Source organism: Chinchilla lanigera, unplaced genomic scaffold, assembly GCF_000276665.1.
Source record: "Chinchilla lanigera isolate Chin_1 unplaced genomic scaffold, ChiLan1.0 scaffold00010, whole genome shotgun sequence".
Taxonomy (NCBI): Eukaryota; Metazoa; Chordata; class Mammalia; order Rodentia; family Chinchillidae; genus Chinchilla; species Chinchilla lanigera.
Genome location: NW_004955411.1, coordinates 34,664,746 through 34,680,636, shown reverse-complemented (window position 1 = coordinate 34,680,636; position 15,891 = coordinate 34,664,746). Strand labels below are relative to the sequence as shown.

The 15,891-nt window shown below is 40.8% G+C and overlaps 1 pseudogene; it reads left to right on the top strand.

Annotated features, from left to right (window-relative positions):
* LOC102024200 overlaps positions 1–15,147 on the top strand; it is a 57,824-nt pseudogene extending 42,677 nt beyond the window's left edge.
* The last annotated feature ends 744 nt before the right edge of the window (positions 15,148–15,891 follow it).

The window sequence follows — 15,891 nt, the reverse complement described above, 5'->3', positions numbered from 1 at the left end:
TCACCTGTCTTTCCAACATTATTCTTTTTCCATATTCTTTTTCCATTGTTTTGTTGACTACCCTCTTTGCCTCTGTATGTCAAGTTTCTACTCATTGTCTTCAAACCAAATTTAGTAAAATTTCCCCTCACTACCCTATTAAGTACTCTCCTTGGGGCGCAGGGAGTTTGTGCAGAGCCGATGAGCTTGAGAAGGTGTTTCATGTGAGATTGCTTTCACACGTATCTTACCTCTGTGCTGTGGGCTCTGAGGGGCAGCGGGTGGTGAGGAAAGGCCTTCCTCAACCCTTAGAGATTAAATTCCAGCAGCTAGTCTGGCTCCCCGCACACTGCTGTTGCTCAACAAATTCAAAACAAAGGAAAAGGGGAAATTTCATCCTCCTGCCTTGACCTAATGAATCTGTCAGAGGGAGGAATCACATTCCATGGAGTGGAGAGGAGGGGAAGTGACAGGACGGTAGACACACACTTCTTCTTTCAGCATAGCCAAAGATGCCCTCACACGAATTTAATCATATGTCCTCACCCCAGAGGAAATCACTCAAGATCCACCCAGGTACTGTAGCTACAGGTGGCACCACAGTGCCACTGTTCCCTCAGTGCAGGATCTTTGGTATGCACTTGTCTTAGATACTCTGCCACCCTGGAGACAGGTGGTAAAGTTAGTCAGCAGCCCACCTCTAAGTCTTTAAGGTACCATGATGTGGGGATAGAGACTTGAAGAAGGGAACAGAAGACAATTTTGAGTTTTTAAGTTGTAATTCCCATTTTCAAAGGAAAAATGATAGTGTTGGGTAGAATGGAATTATTTGCTTCTTACTCTTAACAGCAAAGAAAATGCCAAGAAAGAGGCACTTTTCTTGTTTCTGCAACTAATCCTGTGGCAAGTGAATGTGATTCTTCTCCCCCATTATCCACAGCATATTTCCTTTGCTTTTGACTAGAAGCTTGGCTACTGCTGGTTTAGCAAATCCTATTTTCCAGGCCTTCTCCTTCTCTATAAATGAATGCAAGTGGTTTTATTCTGTAATTTTCTTTGTGAGAAAAGGCTTCAACCACTGAGGATCAATTCAAATTATAATTTTTCTTTACCGATTGGATGACAATTACATTGGAGTCCACTCAGATGAATGCACTGAAGAAATGAACACACAAAAATATTTTTTGTGTGGGTAGCAAGAATTAAGTGACAGCTTAATTTCTCTATTTGTAAACAACCCTCCTGACTCTAAAGTGGAAAGGGAACTCAAGAGTCTATTGAAAAGAAGTTGTCCATGTGCAGACCGAGAAACCAGGCCTGTGCCAGGAGCACATCAGAACACGTGTAATTTCCAAAAGAATCCATCACTTCTTCCAGAGGGAGGGCAATAATGCTCAAGAAGCAAGCAAAAGAAACCAGACTTCTTTCAATAAAAGATTCATTTATCTATAATAACCATCAGTTAGTTCTATTGTTTTGCAGGACTGAGAAGTGGTCCTTATCTCAGCAGAACAAATAAAAAAATGGTAGGGGGGCAAATTAGAAAAAAAGAATGCCTCTTTATATTGATTTTCAAAGAACAACATGTGACTTCAAGAAAAAGCATGTCCTACTTAGGACAACTGTACCTTCTCTGGTCACTATAAGCAATTTCATTCTCATGTGTCAGCTCCACAGGCACAGGTTGAGGACAACTGAGAGACACATTATTTTCCAAAAGAAGAAAATACTTCTGACTCAGCAGCTGGCAAATTCTAGAAAGGAGAAAACTCACAGATTTAGGGAAATAAGTTTTACTGTAAACATACATGGTAAGATTTAAGTTTTTTTAAACTAAAATAGGAATCTCATTTTCAAGTGGCAATTTATTCACACAGAAGTGAAGGGCAAAGTGTTTTAATTCTGAGAGGAGTCATTCTTCTATGGAGAAATTGAGTTCACATTCAGGAGTTTTAATTTGGATCCATAAAATCTAAGGTTAAAGTTAAATCCTTCTGAGGCACAGCACTGTCATATGAGTTCTTCCTCTGCATAAAAGAATGACTTCTGATACCAAAATCAATGGTGCAATTGATGTCCCCAGTCTTCCCAACAGCATGACAGGCAGTGTGTGAGCTGGAAAGTCCAACCAAGACCAAAGTACCACTAAGTCTGACAAAATGAGACATAATTTCTTCATCTATTTTTATAGAAAGTGGCCTTTTAGAAACTATATCCCCCACCGTCACACATGCACATGAACACACACACACAACCTAGGAGATCTCTTGATAATTTTAATGTGAATCCTTTGCTGTTGAAAATGGTGTGGTCAACATAATTTATTTCATAGGCTATAGTTATTATTTGCTGAGGTATTAGTTTATACCTCAGTTTATAGTTATATACCTATAGGTATATAACCTATATATACCTACAGGTATATAATTATATACCTATAGGTATATAGTTATATACCTACTCAGTTTATAGTATATACCTTAGTTTGTAGTTCAAGGCTCATTCAGATTGACTGTTAAAGAACTGAAATCTACATGCCAAGCTGAACTAGTAGGGCTTCTTTTTTAGTGTCTAGGGCATGGTGAGTGTGAATACATGATTTCATTCTGACATGATGCTCAGGACCCAGGGTCATAAATGTAGTGATCACACATTATCAGTGATCTTCATTTGAAGCTAATCTTAGTGACTATTTACTATGTAAGAGACAACATACCTCGTGCTTGACAGGTATTATCTTGTTTGTCACCACAACCTTCTGTACTAGATGAGAACCTGAGGTCTAGAGATGCTAAAGCACTTGCTCAACATTCCATGGCTACTGACTTCAGGGAGCCAATGCTCATGCTCATAACCTTTACACATTTCTTCCTTTGGGTTTACAGATGAGAGTAGCCTCTACATTGTCTATGATGTATTAGCCTTGTAGTGTTCTCAGATATGCACTCACTTTATTTGCATGCTCCTTATGATCATTGCCTCTTCCCAGAGCTTAAACGCTATGCCACATTTGATTTTGATGTGGAAAGCCCTATACAGCTAAAGCTAGAGTGATCTGTGTCAACGGTAAAATTAGTATTTCAGATACCACCTGTTGGCAGTGTCATGAGGTTCATGTACCATCTTGCTGTGCTAACACTCATTTCTTAATTCTGTAATGCATGTGGCTTCAGGCTTTTGGAATGGTAATAGGCATCATCTTTTTTTTCTAGGGTGAAGTGAACAGCACCAAAAGCTCACTATTTAAAAATCTTCCTCCGTTCCTACCCACTCAGGCTACCATAGTTCATCATTCTCTAACTGGGTGAACTCTGAGAGGGAAGGCAGCTGCCTTAAACCAAAACCATCAGACTGTGGGTAGTAAAGCCACCGCCACCCACCGCCTCCCCCACAGTCAGCAGCTGCAGCCACCAAGCCTCATTTGTCTGCTAGGACCCAGGGCCATGAGGTTTATGCACATTATCTCTAGACTTCACAATTGCACAACAAAGTTACCATGATTATCTTCATTTCACAGCTAAAGAAAGTTCAGATAAACTGTGAAAAAAGATCTGGATCCTTGATATTTTCAAAGGACTTAGTATAAAGTTCATTCTTGCAGTTAGTAGGTGGACCTCCAGAAGTGATATTAAAAATAAGTTTAAAAGTGAAGATTAGTGTCTAAATTATAATTGGAAGCTCTGGAGCAACTCGGCATTATCACACTTTGACTTGTGAAGACTCGTGGGAGATCCCACACGGCAGCAAGTCACCTTGTTAGAGATCTAATCTGCGCCAACACAAAATCCCTCTTACCTATTATTTTGTCATTCTCTAATTTTGATTTCATAATGGCATCAATCAAAAGTGTCTGTTAAATGGGGGCTTAACCTTTATTTGCAGTGTAAAACCTGCCATAGCATTCCAGCATCGTGGCGTCGGTGAGATTTTTAAGACACATGGGTTGGTCAGCTTCCCTTATCCCAGTGGATGGCTTGGTTCTCTTCTCAGAGCTACTTTTGGGGAGAAGTGAGGTGATTTGTAACAAAAGCATTTACATAGTGAAGTCAAATCTTTTTGTGTTAAATTGTTAAAAAAATACAGAAAGTTGTCAAGTTACTGTTTGGCCAGATGGAGAACAAATGACTTGTGCACATGACCAGTCAGCTGCCTGGATCCAAAGCGTCAAATTAGATGACATAACGTAAGTGCACACCACAAAAAATCATGCAGGGTAATTCATTTCAATGTTTTGTTTTGATACAATTTTATACATACATAAAAATTGTCAGAGTCATTCAAAGAACTCCTGTTGGTTCTTTACTAAGATTTACTGATTATTAATATTTTATATAGTTATCATAATTATTTTTTCCTGAACCATCGAAGAACACTTTATTGCCATGTGATCCGTTTATCTATAAATATTTCAGTATTTATTTCTTCAAAATAAGGGTTTTCCAAAAAAGAAAAGAACAAGGGTTTTTAAGGTAATAAAATATTTTATCAAAATACAAAGTTAACACAAAAACCATCAGAAAAAAAACCAATAACCTTTAAGAAAAATACTTTGTCTTCATGGATAAGGATAAGAAAAATGGTTCGCCTTCATTCCTCCAAAGAGGAGAATTTTTTGGCTTGTTTTCCTTACTGTGATATTCTTAGATCTTGCATAAGGGCCCGGCACACAGTGGGTACTCACAGAATACTTGTAAACTTCATAATGTAATTCCATGATACAATCCCGACCACATTTCTAAATGAAGTATTTCTAAAATAAAACAAAGGCTATGCCAGCATCATATTCAATCATTTCTTTATTGCCCAAAATTTGTTATTTATGTGGTACAAAAAAAGGAAAAGCTTCGGATACAAAGGACTTTTAGGAAATTATCTTTTTAAAATAAAATAGAGCAGATTACAACCTAAGCCAGTGCAATTCCCTTGGTCCCAACTCTGAACTCCCTTCATGGTAGCAATTTCCCGTGTACTCTTGTACATGAAAGTGTCCTCTCCTCTCAGGGACTGCAAAATACCTGGACTGCTCTGGATATGGGCCTGCAAGATCTCTGAAGATTTTCTGTCTGTTCGTGAGGACTGAAATTCGTAGATGTTACCTTGTAAGAACAAGGGGATGGTGTTCTATGAGAGATGGAAGAAGAGAGGGGGCTACACCACAAAAAGCAAAGTGGTAGGTCCCAGGGAGCTGTGGTCTCAGAATCACATATGCCTGACCAGTCTGCATTCCCCTGGGGGTGGCTTCCTCTCTGCCTGGGATGCCTCCCTGATGCATAGGCAGGGCCAGACCCTCCCTGTCCCCAGCCTGCGTGAGCTGATGTCTGTGCCCCATCTGCCTTTCACGATGCTGGTACTGCACTCACAGTTAGCTCTTTTCCTTAGCACTTGGTGAGTACCCAGGGCTTTCTTAAAGGAAGACTGCAACAGAATCACTCAAGGAGGGGACACTAATAATTCCTACCTCCCATGGAGGGTGAGAGGAATAATGCATTTATACCAGTGAAGCACTTGCCTACACAGTGCCTGGCACACTGAAAGCCCTCAGCAAATATGAACTACTGTTAACAATTACAGGTACAGAATTTCTTATCCACAATTCTGAAAGCCTAAAAGTTTTAATCACCAAAAGTTACTTTGCCTGCAAGACCCAAACCAGATGAAAAGTACCGGTGCCACATTCTAACCTGAACTAACGATATTCAACCCTTTAACCTGGCTATTAATGTGTCACTAGTGGACGTGTCTTCAGATCTCGTTGGGGGTGTTGTGACGAGGTGCACGTACCACTTCTTAATTCTGTAATGCATCTAGCCTCGGTCTTTTGAGTGAGGAAGTTTGGAGCTGTGATTGACAGCTTTCTCTTTTGCTGAGGTAATTTGAAAAGCATCCAAGAATCTCACTATTCAAAAATCTCTCTCCATTCCCACCAACTCATCCTACCATAACACTTGAAATTTCCACCCATCCCTTGGGTGCAATGCATGCCTCTGGAAAGGGCTCGTCAAAATGCAGCTTGGTGTCTGACACATCCTCAACTTATCAACTTCAGCACCCACTGCTTATTACATTCTTAGCTGAGGGCAATCCACGAGGGATGAGTCAACCAAGTCAAGTGTGATGCAGAGTGCACGTGTGTGAATGGTGTGTGCTTGTGTGCCCAGAAGGGTCAAGGAGAGGCCACTGATGGGGGAGGATGGTAAACTAAAAAGACATTGTGAGGGGGTAAGGGTACAATGACAATGTCTCCCATCATCTGACCTAGGGGTGATCCAGTGGAGGAGATGATCCCCCATACTGGGCCACCCAGGATAACCAACAGAGGGAGAGGAAACTTGGAGAATCTACTCTGCCATCTTGACTCGGGTTCATTCATGTGCACCTTATCAAAGGTAACTGTTTGCTTACTTATTTGGTTAGCTAGGATCTCTAGAACTGGGGGTGATGCCCCACAGTCAGAACGGAACTGGACCTTAGAGCCAGCAGGGTCTGCTTCTGCTTGGCATGTTAACATTTCAGTGGACACTAGCAGGGGCAGTGCCCCCCACAGGAAGAAGAAAACCCTACATTAAAACACCTTAAAGGGCTCTATCTTTATAGGATACAATACAATTAAATGTGGGTTTCTCTTACTTTCCCTTTTCTTACTTCTCCATCCAGGAGACTGGCACAGCAGCTCACAATACTTTGCCTTTATCCAGGACACTAGCACTGTCCTGGGGTGGCTGGAGATTACATTACATTGCATCAAAATAAAATAAAACTGGGAATAAAATAGTCTTTCTGGAAACCAGTCACAATTATTTTCACTTCAGGGTAACATACTTCAATGCAAATTTGGTATATTATTTATGAAATATATGTACTCTCACTTCTTAAAGCACTCTAATAATGTCACATAATCTTGGGATGCATCCTCACTTACGCAGACAAAATCCAAAGGGTAAAGTGACTTAACGTTCCAAAAAAATGAAAATAAATATGACTACACTGAAGGAAGCTCAAGAAGTCTGGATCTCAAAGTAATAGTTATTCCACATCCATGGTTAACACCTTACAACGGTGAGCAGTTGGGACAATTAACATACAAATACTTTTTCTCCATTTTCCCCCAGAAATATATAGAAACTCCACTGTCATTTACATAATTCAAGGAGAGATGCCAGAATTCTTTAATGATTGATACTATTCAGGGCCAAACCATTTTTATCGGACCTTTTATGAAGGTGACTCCATTGGCATTTGTAGAGATTATTAGTAAAGCAGAGCTGCGGTGACTCCCCCCGAACCACACTGTCTACACCCGTGTAGCACCTGCCATTTCTCAAAGCTGTCTTGCATATACGTAGCTCCTCTTTGGAGGCAGGAAGCACAGGGATTATACCCTCCATTTTACAGAGGAGATGCATAAAGTCTATTAGTAAAGTAAGATGAATAATTCTGCCCTGCCTTTGAAATCAGACTTCTGCACAGGACCCCATGTGCATTCCAAAATGTTTGGGCAGGAGTCATGTTAGGCAGCCTATGGATGTTCATGGGGAGCTAAATGTGCAGCTGAGAAAGAGAATGCTAAAGCACCGAGATGTTCCTTTACCCTTTATGGCTCCTGTCCTCGAAGCCTCAGCAGAACACACACTGCACAGGCAGTGTGGCAATAAGACCGGAGCCTGGTAATGGCCCATAGAACAGGGTTAGAACAACTGCTAACGGGACCTCACACTAGCCACCCCCACCCAGTGCCTTGGATTCTTATCGGGAACCCTCATACTGCTTCTCCTAAACTGCCTCATGGTCACAGGGAGTAACGGGAAATGATGACTAAGACACGGTAGTTGTAAAATGCCAAACATTAGCCTCAGTGGTTTCGGACTGAGTGGCAGGTGGGTTTAGGATCCCAACATCACCTCATTGTAGTTTCTAACCCATCTCTGCAGGGAGTCAGAAAATACAGCTACTCCTTTTGTCCTTTCTGTTCCTCTACACACAAAATCTACCGATCAAACATTCCCAATGTTAAGCAGAAAAAAAGGAGCAGGAAAAATGGATTCATAAAGAAACCTTTGCTTCATCATGAAGCCAGTCATAGTGAGTTCTTCCCTGTCTGTCATCACTATTCTCTTCCCCAGTGGCTACTCTATCAGTAAGAGTAACACGGTGATAACCTAACTTGATCTCCAGTTTTCAAAGCTGATTATTTTCTGGCTAGGTCATATTTTCAGAGAGACATGGTAGTCTTAATGTAGTGGTTCTCAGCGTGGTCCCTGCACCCTCCGCATCGGCAAGGCCTGGGGACTTGCAGAGTCGCTTCCACTCCAGATCTACTGCGGCAGGAACTTTGAGGGTGAGGCCCAGCGAAGGTATTTTAATAAGTCTCCCATGTGATTATACGACTCACTAAAGCTTGAGAACCCTTGGCTAAGACATCTACAGCCTGTTCCATGGGTCAGACATGTAAAATTCTAAATAAGATCTTGGTTGTACATGGTCAATGCAGTATTACACATTTTCAAGAATAAGCTTTCTTTTTAAATGATATCATACCACTAATCCTACATTGGGCAGGCATCATTTAACAATTACAAAGATAGGAACAGCAACATCAGATTTACCACACATTTCTTAAGGAGGAAACACTTGATTTCCCTGCTGACTTATGCTTTCCCAAGGTGGGAAAGAAGTACAAATACCTCTAAGACCCACACCAGGGTCTCTGCCCTGTCCCTGACGGTACTAGGAAGAAACGGCAGTAACCCCAGTACACTTCCAGTACTGCTCAGAGCATTCTTTTTATTAGCTTAGATGCATCTGTTTTAGGATGAAACACCGATACTTAAACACCAAATGGTTTAGAAATTGTGAGACTACTTTCTCTTACTTATCCCAGTAGAGAGAGCTGGCTTGTTATTGCAATTTCATTGTGAAAAAAGAATATATTACATACAAATATATTTTTTTTTTCACATTTCTCTCCCGTCCATAAACAGAGGGAATGTAGTTTTATGTTTCTCTGCACAACTCCTAAAGGGAAAAGACCTATTGCCTCTCATTCAAATGCCACCAGTATTTTGGGAGATAAAATATAATTATAATTGCAGGCTTGTCACTTTTTATCTGGAAAACCTAGTTCCATCTTGAAGGAGAGTTCTGTGTTTCCTCTCAAGGAATGTCACAGTCTGACTTAGGATAACATACTTGCCATCCCATTTATGGGCTACTTAACGCTTTGGTGCCTCTAGCTGAGTGCTGATGACCCTTGACCTTAATTGCACCTCCCATGCACACAAGAGAAGCAATTTGGGCAGAAATTCATTAGACACACCAGATGTTTTCTAAGAAAAGTCCTCATTGATGCCCTTTCATGCTCTTTCTTGAGCATAGTATTACTCACTTGGTTGGTTATAATATGACCATCTCTGGTAATAACTGTGTCTTATATTTAAATGCAGAACTAATATTTGCATTATAGTTCAATGCTTGTTGATCTTTTCTTCCGACTTGCACATATTGAACAACCAATAAACATATGCTGGTTTGACAAGAAAATAATATATCAAACTATAGTTAACATTTCCAGATGATTTAGCAATAGTTGTGGAATATGTTTCCTGATCCTTCGTGCTGCTAACACAAAGGGTTCCCATCTACACTGTTATATTCACATTATATTCACAACACCAAATGAGTCTCTGCTGGTCGCAAAGGGGTCATCCGGAGAATATTCTGGCTGATGAGGACCTTCCAGAAGACCTGGGTCATGACCTGGTAGCTCATTTGCAGACAGTGGTCATTGTTGTTATTCTTTCATTATTTCCCCTGTTTTCTAGGAGAAAACTATAATTAGGGCAAAACTATAGTTTTGCTCCTCTAAGACATTCCAGTCCTAATACAGCCAAACCTCAGGAAATGCCTTCATAGTATTATTTTGTCTTCCCGCTGATTTTGTAATTTCTATTAGAAAATAATAGCCCTCCTCACTTAACCTGGTGGTACAGGCTATGATATGTACTGCCATGACATGATTCTCTTTCTGTCCTTTAATGTTGCTCTGTGGCTTTAGTCTTGAGTTTGTGGATGTCCTAACATTGTTTTTGTCAATGTTCATTGCTTCTTTCTTCAGATTGTTTGTTTCTTTCCAACAAGGCATTCACACAGGGAAGCCTAGTTTTGAGTCTATTTACCAAGATTATACAGTCAGAATGTGTTTGTTTCTTCATGTTAAAAAAAAAAAAAAAACCCAAGCTACTACTACATGTTACCCACATTCTGTGAACCAGTATATAGACACTTGGGTCCAAAATGTAGTTCTCACACTGTACTTATCCGCATGGTAGCCATGAGCCACATGTGGCTCCATTTAGATTAATTAAAAGTAAAGTTAAAACAGTTCTTTAGTTTCACTAGCCACATATCAAGTGCTTGATAGCCACATGTGGCCAACGGCTATTTTACTGGACAGTACAGACTGTGACATTTCCATCACTGTAGAAAGTTCTATCGGAGAACACTGCTCTACAATGCCTTTCCAGTTATTTTCCCTCACAAATGCTGAGTACCTTTGTCTTTCTAAGACCATTATCTTAATATATCTCTGCACAGCTCTTATCACTGTTTAACCCTTTCATTATATTTATACACACCTCATGTCCTATCTGATCATCCAATGGTTCAGTTCATTTGAAATCAAAGAATCATATGTTTGATTCTTTCCCTTTATTTGCCAGTTTTCCAGATAATTAAATGGTTCCCTAGGCTGCTTATGGAGTGTCTAAATTTTTAAATTATCATCACAAATGTAACTTTAAACACACTTGAATTTTCATACACAATTATTATTCTTATTGAAGTTCAAATTGTCCTATCTTTGTCTGGTGGGAATTTGTTCAAGTTAACTTCTGGTTCTCTTGATATGACCCTAGTAATCTTTGATCACTTTCTTGCTATCTGAATTGTCAGGAAGTTCCAGGTTTATTTTGTATGTTTACCAACAAAGACCTGGACTCAGCTACATATCCCAGAAGTTCTGATACCTTTTAAGGAGGAATTTTATTATCACAATGTGGGTACTAGGAATTCTCATTATTGGGCCATTGTATGTGAGGATGCATGTGTATATAATTGTGTTTGTGTGTGCTCCACATCAAGGAGAATCTTGTTTCTCAAGGACAAAAAAGAGACAAAATTAAAATAGCCCATAATTGTTTATTTGCTTTCCCACATTAATGCAGACTTTATATTTCCATATTTTCTTTGTTGTCTTTCTAATTTTTTTCAATTGTACTAGTTACACACGTTGAGCATATAGTCACAGCATATTCCTGCTCCCTTCTAACACTCATTTTAGCTCTACAGGTAACTATACCTTCATGCTGGACTTTATGTCACTGTCTGTGTTCATCAATTTTGTGATATTGTAACAAAATATCTGATACAATAAGCTATAGAGAGGAGAAGTTTATTTTGCCTCACAGCCGCTTTGGGTCTGTGGCAAAGCAGTACACCAAGGCAGGAGTACATGGGAGAGGAAGCTATTCACCTCATGGCAGCCAGGAAGTAGAGAGAGAGGGCAAGGGGAGGGGCCAGAGTCCCAATATCCCTACTGAAGGGAACAACTCCCAGTGACCGAACTTCCTTGCCTAGGACCTTACCTCTTAAAGGCTCAGGAGCACAATGAGCTGGTGACATATTCTTTGACACATAAACCCTTGGGGGCCTCTTATCCCAACCATAACAATGTCTCTAGTCACTTTATCTGTAGCTCATTCTCCACATGACTCCCTAAGAAGGGCTGATGGGAACAATATGCTGAGTTTTTACTTATTGATAACAAACTGTCTCTGCTTTTATATTTAAAAGCTTTGAAAATAATGTACTCAGCTCACATTTTCTTTCCTTGAAAGCCTGAAATATATTACTCTACTCTTTTTTTTCTGGCCTAAGGTATTGCATCCAACGAGCCTTATGACGATCTGTTTTTCTTCCCCTTAAAAGTCACTTGCTAAATGTCGACTGTCTGTTAATATTTTCCTCCTTTTATTTTTAAAATAAAAACAAAAGTAAAAAAAAAAAGTCGCTTGCTCTTTTTGTCTAGAAGTCTAAAGAATTTCTTTCCTTTAAATTACAGTTCATTTATCCTATATCCTGATGTTACTCATTCTGGGTCAATACTGTCAGGTATGTGGTATGCTCCTTCAATATATAGTCTTAAGTAGTTTTTTTAGGTTTTTTTCCTTTGTGTTACTGTTTTTAGATTTTTTTTCATTCCTTTGCTTTGCTTTACTTTTCCAAAACTTTTACTACTCATGTTTAATCTCCTTTGCCTGTTACCAGTATTTGACAGTTTCTCCTAAAATCTTCTTCACATCTTCATTTCTTTTTGAATTTAAACTTTCATTTTTAAGTAGTGCATTGCACTTCCGGCCTCTTTTCTTGCTTCCTTTCTGACTCGCTTGCACTGCCTTTTGGGCCGTTACTCTGCTCTGCTCTCCGCTGTTCCTCTGACAACTGTATGTGCAATTGGCTCTTGCGGCTCTGCTGCTGCTCACTCAGCAGACTTAGTTTTCCCGAGCTTTAGGAGGAGGTGCAGCTCAGGAAGGCTTTCCTAACCTCACAGACCTGCACCTTGGTTGTTTCAGTGACGTCTCTAGAACCACCCCTCTTGCTTGTTGAGTCTCTCCCAGAGCTCCTTTCCCCACTTTCATCGGACTTTCACTTTGCTTCATCTTCGTTGTTGCTGTCCTGCTCAACTTTGACGCCGCTGTCAGCAGATGGGATCCTGTCCTGGAAGGGACTTTGGCCACTTGATACCAAGAGTTTATGTGGTCTAAATGACCTCAGTCCCTGCCAGGATTCACTAAGAACCCTAGCACTCACCTGGTGTCGAGTTGGTGAGCCCTTCCCAGGGTCAGCTGTGTGCTCCTGGCTACCCTGTGTCCTCCTCGACTCTGGCTGTGAGAGGCCCTGCTATCCCGCCCTCACTTCTTCCTTTTGCACCAGCGCTGACACCATGCAGGTCCGTGTCTATTGGTGCTTTACTCCACCCGCTGCAGATGCTTTGAGATTTTGAGGGGACCTTGTATAGTTTTGAGGCATGTTTGTTCATGGATATTTGCTTTTGCCACCTAGTTGTTCTATTTTTTTGTGTAGATTCAGAGAGATTTTAAAAACAAGGGTGCTGTTCTATTCTTCTCAGAACCCACCAGACATTATCTCCTTTAAAAAGCATATTTTTCACTCATCCCCCACACTGACCTCTACATTTGACAGACTGTGGGTTGAATGGCTCCTCTTCCCCTGTGCTGGGAGGCACTGCCATACCCTCTCTTCCTCCAGCACTCTCTCTCTCAGAAGCTCTTTTCTAGCTTGACTTCCACTTGTCCCCTGGTGGGCCTTGTCCACTGCAGATGTCCAGATAGAGTAGTTCCCTTATCCCCCTTCTGAGAGTTTTTATTTTCCTTTGCCACCAGTGAACCTAGGAGCAAATAGGAAACCTCTATGTTTGTAAGTCACTAGGTTATAAGAAATCTCATCTGGCCCTGATGAGGAGAGCCGCACACACCCAGAGATCCTGGACTTTTAAATTCCACTATAAAAAGAAGAGAAGGCGTGGTTAGCTGGGCAGCTAGAGGGACAGATTGTGCCAGATAACATAGATTCAGTTCTTCTGTTTCCACCTGAACTCTCCTCCAGTGTACAGAGGGTGAGAAACAAATACTAATATCCCAGACTCCTTTGCAAACTGGGTTCAAAATGTGACTTCGGTTCCATCTATTGCTTATATCTACAACATGCTTTATTTTGAAATAGACTCACATGGAAAGAAGCAGGATACAAGCACCTATTTTTGCAGACTATGGCAAAGGCAACACGTTCATCAGTTGGCAGCTTTTTGAATACAGCTGAGGTTGCTGGTTTCAGAGCCAGCAGTTGCTGTGCTAGTTTCCTGATCAAGCCAGATGCAGTAGTTACTCTGATGGCTTGCCATATGGTTTGGGGAATCATTCCTGAAAGCTTTGTCGACAGTCTGTTTCTTTACCCCTTGAGTGATTCTGAAAGCCACATAAAGTCCTAAAATCAATCACTGCCTGTTTACTTTGCCTAGAGTGGATTATGCTTTCTGCAGCTGACCCCTGACCAACATGTTCAGATAAAACACATACAGCACACCCTGCTCCAGTGCTGTGTTCCTGGATGGCTCTGGCAGGAAGGGGATACTTCCAGCAGTTGAGCACACACGTATTGCTCCCCAAGGAGACCGAGAGACAGTGTACACAGCCACAGGCCTGAGAAGCAATAACAGTCCTTTTTATCACAGTCATTAATATTGTTATTAATCTAGGTATGGCAGAAAGATACTCTTTCTACGTTCTTCCTGAGAACTATAAAATAGAAATGACATTTGTGTACCTTTACAGAACTTTTGGTTTCAGAGAAATGAAGCATGATGATTTTCTGACCTGAAATAGGTAAAGGTTCCCAGTTTAGGATCCATTAATAAACCATATGGTTTCTCTCCCATTTGTAGGGCACATTATCTACCTAAGGGTAAAAAGACAGGTAATTTTTCTCTGTTTCAGCTGCATTGCTACAAACTGTAGGAGAGGCCACTGATATTTGGCCGTACTCTTTTATGGGCTTGAACTTGAACATTCAACTGCTGTGTAATGAGCATGGCCTTGTCTTTGAGATGCAGCAACAAATATTAGGACCTGGATATTCTGCAGAGCATGGGGTCTGTTCTGAGAAGACATTTCAGCCAGTAAAGGGCAGGTGGCATAAGAAGCACACAATGGCTGTGTGCAAAGGGCAAAGAAGACAACTGTTCTTTCTAGAACCTTCCTTTCTACGAGCCTGTGTGCAGGGCCAGATTTCCCTCAGGATAACCGGTCATCTGTGAAACATTTACACAGTAACCTTTGAAAATTGTGTCCCTTCTACCGCATATTTCTCAGAACAGCAGCAGCCTCAGGCTGTCACTCCTACAAGCTCAAACCAATGAGCAGTAATTGTCATGTGTCTTATCTCTCACATTCAGGTGATGACACCGCGCTTATATTTCTCGTGCCCATTCTGAAAGGCCCACCGCTTCCTGGTTATTCAAGAAACGTTACCATTGAGTCTCCCGTGTCATATCATTCCATCTCTTGCAATCTGGATCTCTTTTTTAGTGACTGTTAATACAGGCCCATTTTAACTTCGTTAGAAACTCCGTGCAGAGTACAGAGTTCTCACATCTTCCAGGAGTGTGGTACAGCTTTGCAATTAATAGGCTGATACTGATACATTGTTCTTAGCTGAAGTCCACATTGAGTTCTAGCTAACGTCTCTTTTCTATTCTCGGACCCCATCCAGGACACATTACAGCCAGTCCCCATGTCTCCCGTCACTCCTCTTGGCGGTGACACTTTTTCCGACTTTACTTGCTTTTGATGAGCCTGACAGTTCTGAGGAGTACTTAAGTCGCATCTTTTCAGAGGTTTCCTTCATTTCACTAACAATAAGAATCAGAAAAAACTATCTTTTGGAAAAGGGTATCTGCAGGGATATGAGCTTCAAAGTAACACCTAGCTGTCCTGAGTTTTCAGAAAGACACTCACGTGGCTTTGCCTGGTCACTGATACTCTGTGAAGGATGCTAGGTGCTCTGCCCACTGGGTATGCCGACAGCTGTACTCCACACACCTGGAAGGGCCCAACTGACAGATTGCCACTTTCAAATGGAGAATTTTGTAAGATACAGTTTTCCAGGCTCAACCCAAGAGTACTGGATCAAAATCTCTAGGAATAAGGCCTTGAATTCTGTATCCTTCTTTTAAAAAAAAATGATGCTAAGTATTCTTTTCATACTGAAAATCATAAATAAAACATAGTCCATAATCTGCTAGTATCATTAAGATAAACAGAAGCAGAAGTGTAGAAATTT